The sequence below is a fragment of the Hemibagrus wyckioides genome, linkage group LG22 (genome assembly GCF_019097595.1).
Source record: "Hemibagrus wyckioides isolate EC202008001 linkage group LG22, SWU_Hwy_1.0, whole genome shotgun sequence".
NCBI classification, from domain to species: domain Eukaryota; kingdom Metazoa; phylum Chordata; class Actinopteri; order Siluriformes; family Bagridae; genus Hemibagrus; species Hemibagrus wyckioides.
The window spans coordinates 15,982,059-16,000,405 of record NC_080731.1 but is presented as its reverse complement, the minus strand read 5'-3'; positions in this window follow the sequence as shown (position 1 = coordinate 16,000,405).

Below are 18,347 nucleotides of genomic sequence, written 5' to 3'. Positions count from 1 at the left end.
AAATCTAGTGAAATTAGTGGAGGTGAGTGTAACAAGGTTAAAATTGTTTTATTTCACTAGATTTTCCTGTTTATATGCATTCAATGCTGTTTTATAATTTGTTTAAACCAGTGTTTGTAAAAATACATTAGAAAGGTAGAAAGGGTCTGTAAGGAGGTGATGGTTTCACACACACACACACACACACACACACACACACACCCCCCAACAAGTGAAAAGTGGTTCAGTCCAGGCAGTCATACCCGCTGTATTGTTCTTTTAGTGGTCTTTTGCTACAGATTAATAGTTAGCATTGGTTGAAAATAATTTACACAGAAATACACAATGTTTAAGTTGTTTGTATTTATTTATTTTTGTTATTTACAGATGCAAGATCATATATGAAAACGGCAGCAGTTTTTGGCTCCTCCCCGACTTTCAGCGCATTGTTGTGTGTGTGTGTGTGTGTGTGTGTGTGTGTGTGTGTGAGTGTGAGTGAGTGTGAGTGAGTGAGTGTGAGAGATCAGGAAGACTCGTATTTGGCTTGTTCAGTACTCAATGTTATACACATCTATGCAATACAGTGGAATGCTGCAATAAGTTTACAATCCTACCCTGTTAGTCAAACCTTTATTTTATTTTATTTTATTTATTTATTTACTTTTTACCATTATACCTTCATTGGGGGCTGAGCCCCCTTAAATAAAAATTCTAGAATCTAAATCTAAAATCTAAATACTAATCAACCGTTAAATGACAAAGTAAAAAAGAAATTAGTCTACAGTATTTCACACCTCACAAGGAATAGTCCATATTACGGTTACTTTTCTCAAAAAAGACATTCTTGATGAATTATGCAGCAAACTGCAATCTCCGGAGGACACAGCATCCGAAATGAGACGCAGCGAATACAGAAACAATGTATGTGTGCGGTTCGCTGCCTCTGACTACTCCAATTATCCAATCAAAGGACGGGAAATTGCTGACGTAATCGTATGCCTGCTAGATGACCACAGAGACTCCAACTCGAAATCTGATTGGTTAAGGTAACAATTTCATTGCCACTTATTTTAAGCTACGGGCGTCTGCACTACTGATTCTGAAGGCCTTAAGGCAGATTTCTTTCAGTCTGGCGACACATGATGTCAGCCGCTGGCTCAAATATGATTGGATAAATACACTTATCATAAATATACACTACTGATATCAGCGCAACCAAGAGAAATGCCATGAAATGTAGAGAGTAGACTACTGAGAATAATTTAATACACATTCATGGAAAAATATATCAAATATATTAAAATGCAAGTCAGTGATTCAGATCACTGCTGTTTAGGCCAGCAGAGAAGGCCTTGCTGACCCTGACGGCCCACCACTGCATGTTTCATTGATGTGGATTGCTATACTTTGGAATGTTATTTTTGTTGGCAGTGTTAGTAATGTGTGAGCTGAAGCTGTCATGACAATCTGTGTATATAAAAATACATTCTCTCTGCAGACCCACTCCAGCGACTTCCTGTTGTTCTTCACTAATTTTCAACACAACGCAGACCACAGACGCATATGGTCACATGTGCTTGTAGCCTCCAATACAACTGACACTGTAATAATATTTGTAGGGAAAAAATGCATAATGTTTCATCTGTAATACAGTATCTTAACAGAACAGAAAAAAACACTATTTTTTATATGGTATTTATTTGACACTGCTTGACGCTATATTGTACCATGGAAGTGGAATGAAATTTGAAAGACTATTAAGCATGTATGTTTGGATGGGAAAGGGGATATAGCTAGCTAGCTATAAATTATTGCTAGCTGTAAATTACTGGGATTGTGTGAATGGATAGTCAAGTGGCAGGTATGACTTAAAGGACCCAAAAGAACTTGGGCAGCAAGCAGAACAATGCAAGGCAAGCAGAAAGCAACTGTAGAATTGTGTTTTAAAATTACAGTGAGTTAAATAAATAAATTTAGCAACACCACAAGTACCTTAATGTTAGCCAGTCATGTTTTTACTATCATGCTAGTCATTTTTTGCTATCATGTTAGTGACCTTACTTACCAGCTTCTAAGTAATGTGAGTGAAGACTAGGGTTAGTCTTCTGCTACCGGAGATTAACTAGGTGCCCTACATCAGGTCTGGTCTTTTGTTTGAGCTGGCTGGCTCTACACTGGTCTTTGACGCACTAACACCGATGTCAAATCTCATAGTTCTCCAATTTGATGTACTGCCTGCACTAGTGTAAATAATCCATTGTTGTTCAGTGGTGTATAGACCCTTTTGGGTATTGTAAACAAAAAGATTCACATGCAATGTGGTTGCAAAAGACTTAGCCGAGTAGTCCGACACTACAAGTAGCCGAGTAGTCCAACACTACATGGTTATCCTTCCTAATTGCCAGTAACTACAACCGCTTTTCATAACTTGAAAACTTTGGACTTTATGGAATGCAAAACATGAAATGAGTAAGTATACCCTGATTTGTGCTGTCTTTCATATTAATTTGGGCTTGTTTCATTAGTGCTCACTGTTTTTTTAAATCAGTTCATTGAAACGAACTGTCTGAAAGAACCGGCAATCACTAAAAGTTTGCTCGCTAGACACCGAGCTGCTGTCGAGATGGGAGCAGAAAGAAAAGACATCTTTGACTATTGTAAGTCATACAATAGTCACCCAGCCATAGAAATAAAGTGTTTTTACTTTTTTCCTCATTGTATTTGAGAAGTAAGATGTTCAGTATGTAACGTGTATGTGTACTTGGCTGGAGTTTGACTTTTTATGTATTTCATTTGCAGGATCAGTACAGTGCAAGAGTGGAAGCACAACTCCATATCATAAGGTGGTGTTGCAAGATCTGTAGATTTTCCTCGCCCAACCAGCGTGCCCTAATCACGCACTACAAGCTGAAACACTGCCATCAGGCAAGTCACGGTCCACGCCCATGCATCTATAAAGATTGTGTATGCACATTTAGGAGTGAACTGTCTCTGAAGAAGCATTTAACTTGCGACCATAGTCAGTGTGTTCAAGCCTCCTCAAAATTGCTGAGGAGCAATTTCAGCAACATCAAATGTGAACTGTGACCTGTGTAATGTTTTCAGAGGCTTGCCGTGTTTCACAGTATTTTGCACATCTTAAAACACACATTAAAAAGAAAGAGCTAGTGAGGTGCCCCTTTCAAGACTGTAGTTTCCAGACCAGTGTGTACAGCACTTTCCATGCTCATAAAAGAAGGGATCATTGCCACAGCACTTTTAAAGATTTTCGAACAGACTTGTATCAAACTAGCATTCCTGGTGATTCAAACCCTGAAAGTGCAAAGTCTGAAACCCATTCATTCAGCCTGGATTTCTCAACAGTAGATAGTGACATAGATGTTCAAGACCTACAGGATTTGATTAAATACAAAGTAGCCTCACTGTTATTTCGCATGCAAACAACTCTACATGTCTCAAAGGCCACTACACAGGAAATTGTAAATGAGCTTTGCAGTGTTTATTCAATTGTGCAAGAGTTCACTCCAAGAATAATTGAAAGTGTATTGGTTAAGCACAATTGTGTATTAACCAATGAAGTGACTGCTGCCTTAGCTGAGATAGTCGAAAAAACAAATCCCCTAACTTATTACAAGGACAACTTTGAAGTAATTGAGCCCATTGAATATTTTCTAGAATCATCCTCCCAAAAAGGTTTGTTTATCTTCCAATTTTGAAAGTTTTGAAAGAGTTGTTGAAGCGTGATGACATTTTGGATAAAATCCTGCAGGAAACTGCTGACCAGTCCAGTCAGATTAAAACATACAGAGATGGACTGTACTGCAAAGGGAATCATTTGCTCTCAGAGAGTTTAAGCATTGCACTTGGGATGTATATAGATGACCATGAGGTATGTAACCCACTGGGAACATCAAAAAAGAAGCATAAGGTCTGTGTGGTGTATTGGGTAATATCAAACTTGCCAGCACAAGTCTTCGGACAAGTGTCAAGGGTTCTGTGTTGTATGTGTCAGCGGACAATTTGGGGACCCACTCACTAGCTGGCTTCCAAGAGAGTTTCAATGTTGATAAATTCTGCAGATTCTGCCTAGCTAGTCGCAAGGATATTGACTTGCATGAGGTCAGAGAGGGGTGTTTCCACTCAGGACGATTAAAACTCACAAACAGACCCTTGAGTAATTGAAGACGAATTCACTGGTTTCCCTGGATGGAGTAAAGGGACTCTGTGTTCTTGAGAAACATATTTATTTTCAGACAGTTCAAGGGTTTCCTCCAGATTTTATGCATGACGTGTTTGAAGTTATAGTACCAGCAGAGTTAAGTCTTTGCATAAAGTCTAAATCTACTTCACATTAGATGACCTTAATGCCATCATCAAGTCTTTTCCTTTTAAGTTTACTGATAAAACTAACAAACCACAATAAATTTCAAAGACATTTGTGTCAAAACATTCAATTGCAGGAAACCGCCATGAAAACTGGACTCTGTTAAGGCTACTGCCATTGATGATGGGTCACAGAGTACTAGAAGGAGACAAAACTTGGCAAATCTTACTAGATCTGAAAGATATTATTGATGTCCTAGCTACTGGACAATTTTCTGATGAGACTTTGTGCTACTTGGAGTCCAAAATATCAGAACACAGATGCTTGCTGAAAGAGTGTTTCCCAGATTTCCACATTCTCCCCAAGCATCACTTTTTGGAACACTATCCTGAAATGATTCGTTGATTTTTGGACTATTTGCTTTGAGGCTAAGCACAACTTCTTTAAGAGAATTGTACATGACAGTGTACACTGTCAAGTGACACTGTTGTTTCACCCGACACACTTGAACGTTCAGTGAAGCAGGCCATTGAGCATAAATATAGACATATACACATAGTATTTCTTTCAATCCATGCATGCATTTATGGTACCAAATACTCAGAGGGAATGTTTTTGTCTGTAGTGCACACCAGTGGACTGCCCAATTTTGGCAAGATTGTTAAAATGATAATTGTGAACAATAAAGTGTCATTCATCCTCAAACCCTTCAAATCCTGGTACATAGAGCATTTGCAAAGTTATGGGCTGACAAGTAATTGCATGTCTGTGCTGCAGGTTGTGAAACCCCAGGACCTTAATGGATACCATCCACTCTATCCATATGTAAGGTCTGGCAAGCTATACTGTACATCACGCCAAAAACCTTCTTGCTTCACTAAGGTATGTTTGTTGAAGTGCACATGATTTTCTAGGTGTTCACATTAAAGGATGTAATCATCAATTAATGTAATCACATCTTTTTACTCTTTCCCCAGTTGCAGAAAAACCCTGGAATTTTTTATTCCTATAACAAAATGCTGTTTTGTGTGATCATCTCCCCACAGAACATTCAGAAAGAACGTTCCAGATTCTGCTGATGGCCTCAAGTTTGAACTTGAAAAGCAGGCTCCAGCTGAAAGACCCTTTTGACCTTCAATATGAAGATAAAGACTTCCATGGTTTCTGTAACCTTACATGTGTAGCTGATCTGCCCAAAGACAAGGTGACACTGAAGATCCTTTTCACCCCTTTTCCAGGCACATTGTCAGACTCTAGTTTAGACACTGCAATTTTAACTGAATCATCATCTCCATCAACTTCTTCACCCAGCATCCATTCAGAGCCATCTGCCGCCCGTTTGCAGCCTTAATTGAAAAACAACCCTGTCTCAAAGAGCCAAGCTCCACATCTGGATGGTTTGGGTGAAAAATTAGAAATTTAATATGGGCAACTACAGACAAAAGCTGAGAGATGCGGGTTGTCAGGAAGTGAAAGTGAATCCTGAAAAGAGAGGTCTTGGGCGAAACAAAAAGTTAAGAAACCTAGATAGTGAAACAAATTTTCTTCCAGATCCACCTCAGGGCAAAGACCAGGAAAGTCTACATAAGGAAAGAGAGCAAATAGCTGTGGAGATGAGGAAGACATCCAGACATCACTTTTGTTGATTCTGCTATGAGCAGCACATTTTCTTTGAGAAGACAAGAAGTCGTTGAGGAGGAGCCACCAGTGTCACAAATGAAAGTCAGATGGCCAGCACTTTTCACAGAGAGGCAGGTAAATTGTGTTTGTTTCTGTGGCTTTGAATTTATTAGAAAATCCTGGGCTATGAAAGTTGTGCTGTTCTGTTAACTTAATATCCTAAGATTATATGACCAGTTCTGTCACGTTGAGTGAAATGAAAATGTTTTAACATCCTGCATGATGTTTTAATTGAGTACTGTTGAAGTACTGATTGAAGTACTGATTTAATTTAGTACTGTTGAAGTCACTGAGACCCTGGCATCTTTGTTAAATTTGTAAATGTATTTGTGTTTTTAAAGATCAGCAAAGAATTCACCAGGCTTGTGTCAAGTCCTTTTTTGAAGACCTAGATGGTCATCTCTCAAAGCTGATACCATTATTCGGGTCAAAGCGTTATGAGGACATTCCAGAAATGACTTCAATACTGGAGAGCCTTGATAAGGATGTGAGTCAATTATGTTAAAGCAGTCTTTCTCTCCCCAAAATGACAATTCTGTGATCATTTACTCACTTTCATGTTTGTCCAAATCTCTATGACCTTTTTCCTTCTATGGATTATAAAAGTGAGTATAAATAAGCCTAAAAATACATGTTTAAAAACAAAATTGTTGTAAAGCCAATATTTACAACTTGTGAGACATTGCAGGGGTGTCCAAAGTCCTGACCCAGGGTGAAATGTAGCCTAAAGCTTCTCTCTTAGGTGTTTTTCACTTTTGCTGTGGTCTGGTTCAGAGTTTGGCTGTTCCTGGTGCCCCCTGCGGTGTTGGTCAATTCGTTATATTGAACCTCAGTGCATTTGCATTCATCTTATGTCATCAGATATGTGCATGGAGAACACAGTGTGATTTACCATATTGTTTTGTACTATTAAACGCAGCAGGGCACCTAACCTCTTCTGTAACTAATGCTTAATGCTTCACTAACTTGGAGAAACACGGAACATTCACACCCATCATCATAAAGTGCACTGAAGCTCATCATGAGGTACATCAAGACCCTGCTGCCACCTTTATTAGACTTGACAGTTTATCAGCCTAACCACTCCACAGACAATGCCAATGCCACCACTCTCCATATAGCCATTACACAGCTGGACATAGACTTCAGTTCAGTATTCAACACAATCATTTGTCAGCGGCAGATTGAAAAGCTGAGCCTGCTGGGCCTGAACACCTCCCTCTGCAAGTTAGGGACTGAGAGAGACCTTAGTCAGTCCAGATCAGGAGCAGCATCTCCAACACAAGCACACTGAGCACCTGGAGTCAGCATACAGAAAGTGCAGCTAACAGCCTACTGTCGAGCCAACAGCCAGTTTCTGAATGTTGACTAAAGAGAATCAGCTGAGCACAGAGCAAACCATACTTCATTGTGCATCAAATGATCATTCATGGAGATCGTCAAGTGTACCATATTCTTTGGTATTCACCTGGTAGAGAACCTCATCTGGTCCCTCAACATCAGCCTCATCACAAGAAAAGCCCAGAAGCATCTGTACTTTCAGCAGAGACTAAGGAAAGCCCACCTACTGCACCCCACCCAGATCATGTTCAAGAGAGGAACTATTGAGAGCATCCTCGGCAGCTGCATCACTGCATAGTTTGAATCACTGTCTCAGTACACAAGACCCTGCAGCAGATAGTAATGTCAGCTGAGAAGGTCATCAGAGTATCACCACCCTCCATTACACTACATGCTGCATTCACAAAGCCAACATTATTTGTGGATGACCCCATGCACCCCTCACACACACTTCTATCGGGTACTGTTCTGCTATCGGGTACCCAAAGCATTCGGGCCCTCATAACCAAAACAATTTCTCACCCACCAGGCTCCTTAATTCCCAGAGACTGGACTGATGCCAACACACTGTAATGGAAATGTTAACAAGTAACATAGATGAACAAGTAACCCTTCAGGAACTCTGCTGTGTGTGGGGAGGAAGATATGAACCAGGTGGCTGTCAGTACCAGGAGCGGAATCTACTCGTGGAATGCAAGAACAGTGTATATCTTCTCTTCTATATGCTATAGCTCCTTTTATGGAAGTGAAATGTACCATTCTATGAGAGTTTTCTGCTGTTGGTCACATACACATTAAGTTTAGAATGCACCCAAAAGTCCTATATAAGGGGGCCCCATGAAAGTGGACCTTGCCACTCTGCTGTGTAATCTCATTGCACTGTGTTTGAGACACCTTTTGCCACAGCAAAATAAAAATTCCTTTCTTATCTTTTTGCTTTGACTCACACCCTTGTGTCCGTGTGTAGTTTATTAATCATTTCAAGTCAGAGTACAGACTTGCCACCACAACACACACACACACAAACAATCTGCACTCCTACTGAAATTTTTGCACATTACTTTTTAAATGCTGCTACAATCAATCTGCTGCTAACCTTTTATGTTTATAAGAGACTTTTATACTGGTCAGTGCAACTCTTTATACTACTGTATAGTGTATTGTACTATCTGTATTGCAGAAATGAATGAATTGTTTGAACCAATTTTGATGATATGGGGGGCTGAGTAAAAAACTTTTAATAACTCAAAAACTGAATGAGCACAAATGATTATTTTTGTGCCACCAATACACCAATACAGCAAGACTGGTGACAAGAGTGGTTAAATGAACATGAAAGCAAAGTTAAATGTCTTCCATGACTTGCACAGTTACCTGATCTGAATATTATTGAGCAACCTTGGGGTGTTTTGGAGGAGAGAGTCAGGAAATGTTTTCCTCCACCAGTTACATGTTGTGGTCTTGCAACACTGAGCGTTCAGTCACTCTCAAACTATTCAACTTACTAACACTTAAAAATAAGTAAAAAAAAAAAAAAAAAAAAAACTCACAGGAGCCATGGATGAGTAAAGCAAAAATAGAGTTTATTGCAAAAAGTTAGCAATCAACCTGAGATCAATTAATCAAGATGTCCCAGAATGATCGGATCTCCAAAAATCTAATTTTACTGATGTATCTCTTTGCTTTCCAAGTTCTAAGTTCATCTACAAAGCTGCATGTGTGTTTGTGGTTATGTGTGAGTGTATATGTGCCTATTAACAGGTGTGATTTTTGAATTCTTTACTGCACATATCCAGTATGTGTGTTTGTATTACTAATGTTGTGCTTACATGTACCTGTATTTTGTATGTTGTATTTCTGTTTTTTCAGCTTCTGCCACTCAAATTCACTCGCCCCATGACCATGGTCATTCTGACCCAGCACAACATATACGTCATCTTCTGGGACACTTATCCATCGTCATAACGCCTCTGATTGAGCATCTCTGCGCTCCTACCCCCTCAGTCGTTTCTCCTCCTCCACTCCATCCTGCCAGCTTTAACTGTAGCTTGTGCTTCAACTCAGACTGAGATGGCCTATTCTCCTTTCTCTCTTCCAGGCTCATCTATCAATCCCATTGCTTAGAGTTTCAGACTGTGATGGGCAGACATACCAAAAGGTTATCATGATTACTTACTCATCACTACGTACTAATTACTTATTAGATTATTGATGATGTACTTTCTAATGGTTGTTACCCAAAGTCACTCTTATTTTCTAGGAAATGCTTAAGGTTGGCAACAACCTTGTATTTTCAAGGTTCTATTTCAGGTTCTATTTTTGTTTTTTCAAAACAACTCCAGGGGTCCAGGGGATCCAGAGGTGGGTGAAAAAACCTCTCTTGCCAAATGCGAGGAAAAATTCCCACCCTGCCAGCACCATGTGCTCAACAGTGATTTTACCTGGCACAGCATTTCAACTTTCCAGTGTACATACATGGTAAATACATTATCATCAGTAACCAACATTACACAGTCCAACATTTCCATGGAGGCCATCTGTTAGTATCCTTTCTCATATGCAATGAGCCCCTTAATAGGCCATTTATAATATATATCCTACCAGTTTCCGGTCTTCAACATTTCCATCCTGGGCTCTGCTGTTTTCAGTTTGCATTTCCCAGTTTGGCTATAGATTTGTTAAAGCTTGGTTATGCCTTCAGGCCTCTTGTGAGTGGTTCAGATGACAGCAGTGATCTTCATACCAGGTTCATTTCTGCATATATTTGAAACATATTTAATACCCTGTACCTTGTGGCCTTATATCTCAGAACATTAAGAGTAAAATAGTAACAGCATCCTTTAGTATAGATTACAGCAAGTGTGATCAGCAAACTATATCACTATTGGACATATATTGGTAATACAAGAATCATGGTGAGTAGTAAAAGGGGTAAAAGTAAACGGTAAAACTGGCCGTACATAGAAACTCATCAGTAAATTAAATATTAAAAATTAATCAAAACTACAACTAAATTAAATTAAAACAATACTAAAATGTCATTAAAACATTACAAAAAATAAAAATATCATCAACAGTCGAGTACCTGCAATTAAAACATTTAATCAGTTTAAATTTAGCTTAAAATGTAATCATTTTAGGTTAAAAATTTAATCATTATTAAATATTAAGTCCATCCCCCTTTGAAGCGAGGGGGGACACTTCGCCTGAGTGCAATATATTACCCACACTTTCAGCAGTAGTCTTATTTCTAGTGTCTGTGAACAGGTTAGGTGGAGCTGTTCCACTGGCAGGACATGCACCAGAACTTACTGCTGCATTCTTGACTGCAATGACAACATACTGGCAACACACAGAAATAATTCAGCAAACGAATAGTCCAAGTGCTACTAGCAGAACGGATATCATTGTCCCCATACGCATTAAGGTTCCCATCCAACTCTTTACTTAGCTCCTGTCGTGTCTCGCACATGGGTCCTAAATCTGCACTCCATGACAATGACATTGGAAAGGTGGATTTAAAGGTGCCAAAAGGCCTGTCAGCGCTGATTGGGCCAGATTCATTTAAAATCCACCGTGCCAATGCTATGGCAACTTTAAATCGATCATGTTATTTAGTGAACATTTGACACCAACTTTAAGACAATCTTGCTATTTAAGTGATCATTTTACAACAGGGCCAAAATGTCTTGGCCAGCCTTTAAATCCGCCTATGGTTACCAACGCTGCTGTTCTCCACCCAGGAACTGCAGGCCTCAGTAGGTCCTGGACCAGGTCAGGCAATGTTGACACATCTGGAGAAAAGCTCCTGCAGTCTTACTCAAGTCTTCGATAAGCTATGCACAGTGGGCCAAACATAAGCGCCGTCCAGCACATCCTTACCAGGTTGGCCAGAGGGTTTGTCTGTCAACCACAGACCTGCCCCTTAAGGTCACCTACCAGAAGCTTACACCATGTTTCATGGGTCCTTTCCCCATTTGCAAGGTTCTCAACCCTGTGGATGTACGGCTCAAGCTCCCCAGGGCATTGAGCATTCTCTTCCCCTGTACTGTTGGCTTGGACTTCACTGTGTTTTCTGTCATTTTGCTGTTGTGTTGCTTCACAATCAGTGATGATTCTGTGCCGGAGTTCTTCAGGTGTGTTTTCGACTGCACTCCGGTCTCTGTTCATCCTCAAAATGTTAATAACTTTTTACTTAGCTCCTGTTGCGTCTCGCATATAGATCGTAAATCCACACTCCCAGACAATGACATTGGGAAAGGTGGATTTAAAAGTGCCAAAAGGCCTGTCAGCCCTGATTGGGCCCGATGCATTGAAAATCCACCGTGCCAATTCTATGCCAACTTTAAGTCGATCTTGTTATTCAGTCAACGTTTGACAAGAAGGCCAAAACATGTTGGCCAGCCTTTAAATCCATGTTGCCAAATTTCAAAATTAGCAAGGGGAATTTTGAGGCAGCTAAAAGAATGAGAGGAACCAGTGTCCTGTTCATCCAATTTGCTGTCGGATGAGTATGCCAAAAAAGACCTTCCTTTGGCTGCTACTGGCTTCTCACCCTTCCAAGCCGTCTACGGTTATCATCAACGCCGCTGTTCTCCACCTGGGAACTGGAGGCCTCAGTCCGTCCTGGCCCTGGTCAGGCAATGTTGACGCATCTGGAGAAAAGCTCCTGCAGTCTTACTCAAGTCTTCGATAAGCTATGCACAGTGGGCCGAACATAAGTGTCGTCCAGCACGTCCTTACCGGGTTGGCCAGAGGGTTTGTCTGTCAACCACAGACCTGCCCCTTAAGGTCACCTACCAGAAGCTTACACCATGTTTCATGGGTCCTTTATCCATTTGCAAGGTGCTCAACCCTGTGGATGTACGGCTCAATCTCCCCAGGGCATTGAGCATTCATCTCTTCCCCTGTACTGTTGGCTTGGACTTCACTGTGTTTTCTGTCATTTTGCTGTTGTGTTGCTTCACAATCAGTGATGATTCTGTGCCGGAGTTCTTCAGGTGTGTTTTCGGCTGCACTCCGGTCTCTGTTCATCCTCAAAATGTTAATAACTTTTTACTTAGCTCCTGTTGCGTCTCGCATATGGATCGTTAATCCACGCTCCCAGACAATGACATTGGAAAGGTGGATTTAAAAGTGCCAAAAGGCCTATCAAGCCCTGATTGGGCCCGATGCATTGAAAATCCACCGTGCCAATTCTATGCCAACTTTAAGTCGATCTTGTTATTCAGTCAACATTTGACAAGAAGGCCAAAACATGTTGGCCAGCCTTTAAATCCATGTTGCCAAATTTCAAAATTAGCAAGGGGAATTTTGAGGCAGCTAAAACAATGAGAGGAACCAGTGTCCTGTTCATCCAATTTGCTGTCGGATGAGTATGCCAAAAAAGACCTTCCTTTGGCTGCTACTGGCTTCTCACCCTTCCAAGCCGTCTATGGTTATCATCAATGCCGCTGTTCTCCACCTGGGAACTGGAGGCCTCAGTCCGTCCTGGCCCTGGTCAGGCGATGTTGACGCATCTGGAGAAAAGCTCCTGCAGTCTTACTCAAGTCTTCGATAAGCTATGCACAGTGGGCCGAACATAAGTGCCGTCCAGCACGTCCTTACCGGGTTGGCCAGAGGGTTTGTCTGTCAACCACAGACCTGCCCCTTAAGGTCACCTACCAGAAGCTTACACCATGTTTCATGGGTCCTTTCCCCATTTCCAAGGTGCTCAACCCTGTGGATGTACGGCTCAAGCTCCCCAGGGTGTTGAGCATTCATCTCTTCCCCTGTATTGTTGGCTTGGACTTCACTGTGTTTTCTGTCATTTTGCTGTTGTGTTGCTTCACAATCAGTGATGATTCTGTGCCGGAGTTCTTCAGGTGTGTTTTCGGCTGCACTCCGGTCTCTGTTCATCCTCAAAATGTTAATAACTTTTTACTTAGCTCCTGTTGCGTCTCGCATATGGATCGTAAATCCACGCTCCCAGACAATGACATTGGAAAGGTGGATTTAAAAGTGCAAAAATGCCTGTCAAGCCCTGATTGAAAATCCACCGTGCCAATGCTATGCCAACTTTAAGACAATCTTGCGAGTTTGTCATCGTTTGACAACAGGGCCAAAACGTCTTGGCCAGCCTTTAAATCCATGTTGCCAAATTTTACCCACCAAGGCTGACAGACCCATCCTTGCCTTTACACATGTTGGCCATGCTGCTGTAATATTGGAAAGGTGGATTGATCCTTGTCAGTCCTGTTGGGGCAAAATTGGCAAGGGGAATTTTGAGGCAGCTAAAAGAATGTGAGGAACCAGTGTCTTGCTCATCCAATTTGCTGTCAGATGAGTATGCCAAAAAAGACCTTCCTTTGGCTGCTACTGGCTTCTCACCTTTCCAAGCTGCCTACGGCTATCAACTCCACCTGTGCTGCTGTAATATTGGCAAGGTGGATTTGAAATCCCTGTCAGCCCTGATGGGGCAAAATTGGCAAGGGGGAAATAGAGGCAGGTAGAAATATGTTGCTCCTGTGGCTATACCACACCACACCAACTTGAAATTTGTACTTCCCAAATTTCATCAGCATGTTTCCTGCACTACTAGAGGGGACAACACACTGGAGCATGTCTACACCAACATTATTGAGGCATACAGGGCCATTTCCCTCCCCCACTTGGGTCAGTCTGAACAACCTCTCTTTGTTCATGCACACCATGAATACACACCACCCATCAAACGTGTGAAACCATCAGTGAAGACGGTGAAGGTATGGCCAGAAAGGGGCATTTCCTCACTACAGCAACAACTTCAAGACACTGACTGGAGCATGTTTGCCTCACAGGCCACCTCAGATACACAGACAGACATTAACACCTATACGACATCTGTACTGGACCATATAAACATGTGTATTGACAAGGCCACCACTGTCAAGCATGTGAAACACTTTCCTAACCAGAAGCCATGGATGAACTCTGAGGTCTGCCTCTTGCTGAAAGCAAGAGATGCTGGTTTTAAATCCGGCAATGCAGAGGACTACAGCAGAGCCAGGGCCAACCTGAAAAGGGGCATTAGGAAAGCCAGACATGCACATAAACTGTGTATCGAGGAGCACGTCCACTGCAACTCCAACCCCAGATGCATGTGGAAAGGCATCCAGACCATCAATGACCACAAACCAACAATACAGTCTCTACCTACCAGCAATGCATTCCTCCCAGACGAGCTCAACCACTTCTTTGTTCACTTTGACCAGGACATCACACACACCAGGAATGATGATTCCTCTACAGCTGATCCTCCAATATCACTCTCCACAACAGAGGTACACTCAGCACTGAGCAGAGTAGATCCACGTAAGTCAGCTGGCCCTGATGGCATACCCGGACATGTGCTCAGGAGTTGTGCTGACCAAATGGCGCAAGACTTCACTTACATTTTCAACCTGTCACTGGCCCAGGCCACTGTTCCAACATGTCTGAAGACTACAACCATCATACCAGTGCCCAAGCATTCTTCTGCAAAGTGTCTGAATGATTTCCACCCTGTTGCACTCACTCCCATTATTATGAAGTGCTTTGAGAAGCTGGTTCTAAGTCACCTCAGAGTATGTCTCCCACCTACACTGGACCCACACCAGTTTGCCTACCGCCCAAATAGGTCAACAGAGGATGCTATTTCCACTGCTCTTCATCTTGCTCTCTCCCACTTGGACAATAACAATACATACATTCAGATGTTGTTCATTGACTTCAGCTTTGCTTTTAATACAGTTGTCCCTAGTAAACTGATCGCTAAGCTCAGTGACCTGGGTATCTGCACATCCATATGCAGCTGGATTATGGACTTTTTAACAAATCGACCTCAGTCTGTAAGGTTGGGTAATCACTTATCCTCAACCCTCATCCTGAACACGGGTGTCCCCCTAGGCTGTGTGCTGAGCCCACTGCTCTACTCCCTGTTCACCCATGACTGTGTTCCGCAACATAACTCCAACGTCTTCATCAAGTATGCAGATGATACCACAGTTGTTGGCCGAATCAGCAACAACGATGAATCGGCCTTCAGGGAGGAGATCCATAGACTGTCAGCATGGTGTTCCATGAACAACCTCAACCTTAATGCCACAAAGACCAAAGAGCTCATCGTGGACGTCTGGAAATCTAACAGCAGCAGACACTCCCCTATTTACATCAACGGGTCTGAAGTAGAGCGTGTCTCCAGCTTTAAGTTCCTGGGTGTCCACATCTCTGAGGATCTGTCCTGGCATCTGAACACCTCAACTCTGGTTCGGAAGGCGCAACAGCGTCTTTACTTCCTAAGGAGACTGAAGAAAGTTCACCTATCCCCCAAGATCCTGACCAACTTTTACCGCTGCATCATTGAGAGCATCTTGACGAGCTCCATCACAGTGTGGCATGGCAGCTCCATGGTGTGTGAAAAGAAATCACCGCAAAGGGTTGTGAAAACCGCCCAATGCATCAGTGGCACAAAACTACCTGCTATTGAGTCTCTTCACCACAGTAGATGTCTGCGCAGAGCACACAAAATAATCTGTTCAACCTTCTTCCATCCAGGAGGAGATATAGGTCCATCCGTACCAGAACCAGCAGGTTTAGGGCCAGTTTTTTTCCTTCAACCATAAATCTACTGAACTCTACACTACATCGCTAGGACACTCTTGTCTCACTACACTTACCACTTTACAGTTCTGCTCCACCCTGTACATTCTGTTAATATAATATTTTTCACTGTTATACACTCTGTTGTACATTCTGGTATAATATATTATTTTCTCACTGTGTAACATAATTAATGTACATATTGTCCATTTCATAGATTACACCTAGTTTTTTATCTTTCTGTCTATCTATTTATATACATTTATATATACTATATACTATCTGTATATACACTGTATATTATCTGTTACTGTTGTACATACATTGTACATAATGCACACATTTTTAGCACAATTATAATTACACCTGTCACTTTATCTGCTGTAAATACTACATGCACATACTTTTCTATACACACTCTGACATAGCCTTATCATCAATGTACATATTTACATATTTATCTGCACTTGTTCATTTGCACAATTTCTACTATTTGCACTTCTGGTAGATGCTAAACAGCATTTGCACAGCATTGCTATGTATCTGTACTTTGCAATGACAATAAAGTTCTATCTATCTATCTATCTATCTATCTATCTATCTATCTATCTATCTATCTATCTATCTATCTATCTATCTATCTATCTATCTATCTATCTATCTATCTATCTATCTATCTATCTATCTATAACATTGGAAAGGAGGACTTAAAAGTGCCAAAAGGCCCGTCAGCCCTGATTGGCCCTGATGCATTGAAAATCCACCGTGCCAATGCTATGCCAACTTTAAGACAATCTTGCTATTTAGTCATCGTTTGACAACAGGGCCAAAACGTCTTGGCCAGCCTTTAAATCCATGTTGCCAAATTTTACCTACCAAGGCTGACAGACCCATCCTTGCCTTTACACATGTTGGCCATGCTGCTGTAATATTGGCAAGGTGGATTTGAAATCCTTGTCAGTCCTGTTGGGGCAAAATTAGCATGGGGAATTTTGAGGCAGCTAAAAGAATGAGAGGAACCAGTGTCCTGTTCATCCAATTTGCTGTCGGATGAGTATGCCAAAAAAAACCTTCCTTTGGCTGCTACTGGCTTCTCACCCTTCCAAGCCGCCTACGGTTATCATCAACACCGCTGTTCTCCACCCGGGAACTGGAGGCCTCAGTCCATCCTGGCCCTGGTCAGGCAATGTTGACACATCTGGAGAAAAGCTCCTGCAGTCTTACTCAAGTCTTCGATAAGCTGTGCACAGTGGGCCAAACATAAGTGCCGTCCAGCACGTCCTTACCGGGTTGGCCAGAGGGTTTGTCTGTCAACCACAGACCTGCCCCTTAAGGTCACCTACCAGAAGCTTACACCATGTTTCATGGGTCCTTTCCCCATTTCCAAGGTGCTCAACTCTGTGGATGTACGGTTCAAGCTCCCCAGGGTCTTGAGCATTCATCTCTTCCCCTGTACTGTTGGCTTGGACTTCACTGTGTTTTCTGTCATTTTGCTGTTGTGTTGCTTCACAATCAGTGATGATTCTGTGCTGGAGTTCTTCAGGTGTGTTTTCGGCTGCACTCCTGTCTCTGTTCATCCTCAAAATGTTAATAACTTTTTACTTAGCTCCTGTTGCGTCTCGCATATGGATCGTTAATCCACGCTCCCAGACAATGACATTGGAAAGGTGGATTTAAAAGTGCCAAAAGGCCTGTCAGCCCTGATTGGGCCCGATGCATTGAAAATCCACCGTACCAATGCTAAGCCAACTTTAAGCCGATCTTGTTATTCAGTCAACGTTTGACAAGAAGGCCAAAACATGTTGGCCAGCCTTTAAATCCATGTTGCCAAATTTCACCCACCAAGGCTGACAGACCCATCCTTGCCTTTATACATGTTGGCCATGCTGCTGTAATATTGGCAAGGTGGATTTGAAATCCCTGTCAGCCCAGATGGGGCAAAATTGGCAAGGGGGAAATAGAGGCAGCTAGAAGTATGTTGTTCCTGTGGCTATAACATTGGAAAGGAGGATTTAAAAGTGCCAAAAGGCCTGTCAGCCATGATTGGGCCCGATGCATTGAAAATCCACCGTGCCAATTCTATGCCAACTTTAAGACAATCTTGGTATTTAGTCATCGTTTGACAACAGGGCCAAAACATCTTGGCCAGCCTTTAAATCCATGTTGCCAAATTTTACCCACCAAGGCTGACACCCTTCCTTGCCTTTACACATGTTGGCCATGCTGCTGTAATATTGGCAAGGTGGATTTGAAATCGTTGTCAGTCCTGTTGGGGAAAAATTGGCAAGGGGAATTTTGAGGCAGCTAAAAGAATGAGAGGAACCAGTGTCCTGCTCATCCCATTTGCTGTCGGATGAATATGCCAAAAAAGACCTTCCTTTGGCTGCTACTGGCTTCTCACCCCTCCAAGCCGCCCTGCCTATAG